Here is a 3,631-nt window from a genome sequence, read left to right on the forward strand (position 1 = left end):
TACTAAATCTGTGTTAAAAATGTAAAACACATATAATAACTTTAAGACCTATAAAATAGTAAACTAGTACGGTATGAAGGCCAATAAAATTATGCAGTACAAAAAAAGTGGAATCTGTAAACCAGTGCGGAAGTCAAAAAAATATAATAGAAAATTTTATTATTAAATCATAGGTCATGATAGTGTTATCTGATCAATTAAGAAACCATATAAATAAGTAAAACGGAAGCATCTACGAAGGCGAACATAATCCATAACAATATAATACTATCAAATGTGTATATACATGATGTTCAGTTATTCTATATCAATATCAAATAAGACTCTTATATCACATGATCAATAGTAAGAATCACATGCTTAGTGATAGTGGGATAGTGAAAAGTGAATCAATAATAATAATAGTAATTAGTATAACAGTAAAATAATATAGTGATAGTAATGTAGAAATAATAAATCAATGCAGCAACATGCATTCCACTAATCACACTAAATAAGGAAGTTCTGCAATTAGTGATATTTTTTAATAGTTAGTAAGCTAGTAATCAATAATTGTTAGCACAGTAAATAGAGTCATCACTCTTTGTCCGTCGGCATAATAATAACTCCTTAGAACGGTCAATTAGTGAATCATGCGAATTAATAGAGGATAACACCAAATATCAGTATTTAAAGAAAAGCTTGTTGACCCACCATCTTATACAGCTATAAATCAGTCTTTATCCAACGTTAGTAAATCACTAGCCTTTATTTATTTTAACACATTATTATTATGATATTACAAAAATTGTAGCAATTAGTTATTACTCAAATCACATGCCAATATTCATTTTACAATACTTGCATTAATAATATACTCAAATTAAATGCCAATTTTACTATTCTATGTCATTCGTACAAAAATGTAGTAACCACAAATTTTAACTGGTGAAATCACAAAGCCAACCAGTTAAAATATTTAGAATAATCAATATTATAATATCAAAAAAGTTATGCGGTAGAAGTTCACTTAATTTGGAGAGAATGAAATAAAATAAATTTGAAAGAAATTCAATGGTTGAAATTAAAATCTTTGAAAATATGAATAGGATAAAAGTCACCGATCATAATTTAAGCAATTTTTGTAAAAGTGGCTAAGCGAATCAATGACCAAATCTATATTTTCTCTTTCGCTCTCCTCTCTTTCCTCTCCCTTTTTCTTCTTCCTTCCATGTTAAGCCGAGGCTAGTGGAGGGTAGAGAGTCGAGTAAAGAAAATGGTTATGATATATATTATATTTATAATGGCTAGCTCCCATAGTGCTCCAACCTAGTGCCAATAGTGTTGCATGTTGAATCCAAATTATTATATAATAGAACCTTCAATATAGTAGAGCCTTCAATGCGCAACAGCATATTCAGGCACCATTGTACTTACAGCCCTAACACTGCAGTTTTCACTAGCTTAGTGTCATAGTGCTCTAATTCAAATAGAATTTGATTTTTTTTTTCATTTTTTAAATTTATTTTCAAAAATATTAGATTTCACATGTTTGAAGTGAGCTAGGTAGACCCTTTATCAAATAGGAATTATCTTATCTCCTTCAAAAGAGATCCAAAAAAGGTTATTCAATAATAAAGGCAATCTTACTAAAACAACAAATAGGCATTATTCTATCTCATCTCAACCACAAGTTATTTCTGCATCAATTTTATGGTAAACATATTTAGACTACGGGGAAACCTTATTTGAAATCTAAAATATGGTAGCGATCAAGTAAATCCCTCCAAAATTTTATGTGTAAAAATAATACTATTAGCAACAATCTTTCATAAAGTTTTTGACAAATAAAAGAAGGCATAAGTGAATCTCAAATTATTTATAGTCCTCAATTGTACTTCTACCCCTTGGGAAAGGTCATAGTCTCGACCTCATAAAGGTAGTAATGGTCTAAAAATAGACTAATCTTCAGCTTCAATTCAATATACATGTGGCATAATCAATCTCAAGGGAATTCGATTCATTATCTTCTACGCAAGGTCAATGTCATCAAGCAATGCTTTGACAAAAAATCTCAAACATATCAAATATCATTGGTAGATTTCCTCGTCCTTTTCCATACAGGTTAATGTCGTCAAACAATACTTTGACAAAAAACTCATATAGAAACATTCTTAGTGAATTTATCTTGATGTCTTCCATACAAGTTAATGTTATCTAATAACTTTTTAGCTGACAACCTCAAATAAATCAAACATCCAAAGTAAATTTCTCTCAATCTCTTCCATACAAATTAATGTCAAGAAATAATTCTTTGATAAAAAAAATATTGGATTAGTCAAATATCCCTTGTGGATTTTCTTGACCTCTATCACACATATTAATATTATCGAGTAATATTCTGACAAATAACCTCAGATATGACAAACATCTTTAGTAGATTTTCTTAACATATTTCTTAAAAGTTAACACCATCTAGTAATGCTTTGATAAATAACCTCATATATGTCAAATATTTTTAGTGAATTTATCTTTACCTCTTGTATACAAGTTAACATCATTGAGCAATACTCGAACAAACAACTTCATCTATGCCAAACATCCTTGGCTGATTTATCTCGACCATATCCACATGGGTTAATACCATTAAGCTCTATTTCGATAAACAACATCGAATAGATCAAACACCCTTACCAAATTTCTCCAAACCCCTTCCACATAGTTTAATAACATAGAGCAATACTCTTACAAACAACCTCATATAATTAAAACATCCTTGGAGAATTTAACTTAAACTCTTTCACATGGTTTAAGGCCATCAAGAAACTTTGGCAAATAACCTCATATAGGTCAAACACTCTTACTAAATTCCTCTTTTCCTCTTCTACACATGTTAACATCATCAAATAATATTTTCTCAAACAACCTTAGGTCGGTCAAACATCCTTGCTTAATTCCTCCTATCGATCTCTTCCAAACAGGTTAATGTAATCAAGCAATATTTTGACAAATAATCTATGATAGGTCAAACATTTTTAGTGATTTCTCTTAACATTTTTTTTTTTCAAAAGGGTTAGCCGGGCAAGCCAACCCTATAAGATCCATAAATTATGTCAGCCATATGTCTTGATAACCATACAGCACCCATCAATTAAAAGATGTGTGTGGCATACATAGCCAACCGACCCTTTTTATTTCTCTTAACATCTTCTGCAACAATCAACACTTTAAAGTGTCTCTTTAAACCCCTTTTTCAAGAGAAGATCAGAGCCTCATCACCATCAGGCCTCCACTTGATTGGAACTATTAATGTGTCGCTAAACTATTACTATCGGCATGCCACCCAACCCCCTCCATAGGTTTGTTCGACATTCACCCTTCTTAGTGTGGATATCTATTTCCTTCAATGAAATGTAACCCAAACACTGCCATCATTGACCTTTCTCTTGAATGTCATTACTGTCCCTTTACCTCTTGTGACTAGTATTAACCCTTCCCCTGACCACCATAATCAACACCCCCTCCAACTTCCACTTTCGAAACATCCTTGTAGTTTCCTATGTAAGATGACCAAGCCTTTGATAACTAACAATGACATTCAACTCTTGCTAATAGGTACCCTACATAAGATGATTGAGCTTTGATCACCACA

At 31.3% G+C, this 3,631-nt stretch overlaps 1 non-coding gene across 1 annotated transcript; it reads right to left on the bottom strand.

Moving 5' to 3' along the window:
- Positions 1-3,045: 3,045 nt before the first annotated feature.
- Positions 3,046-3,172, bottom strand: LOC114581397. The gene has a single exon (XR_003703325.1). It is a non-coding gene; the product is annotated as a U11 spliceosomal RNA (small nuclear RNA).
- Positions 3,173-3,631: the final 459 nt, after the last annotated feature.

This window comes from Dendrobium catenatum, unplaced genomic scaffold, assembly GCF_001605985.2.
Source record: "Dendrobium catenatum unplaced genomic scaffold, ASM160598v2 fragScaff_scaffold_1710, whole genome shotgun sequence".
NCBI lineage: Eukaryota > Viridiplantae > Streptophyta > Magnoliopsida > Asparagales > Orchidaceae > Dendrobium > Dendrobium catenatum.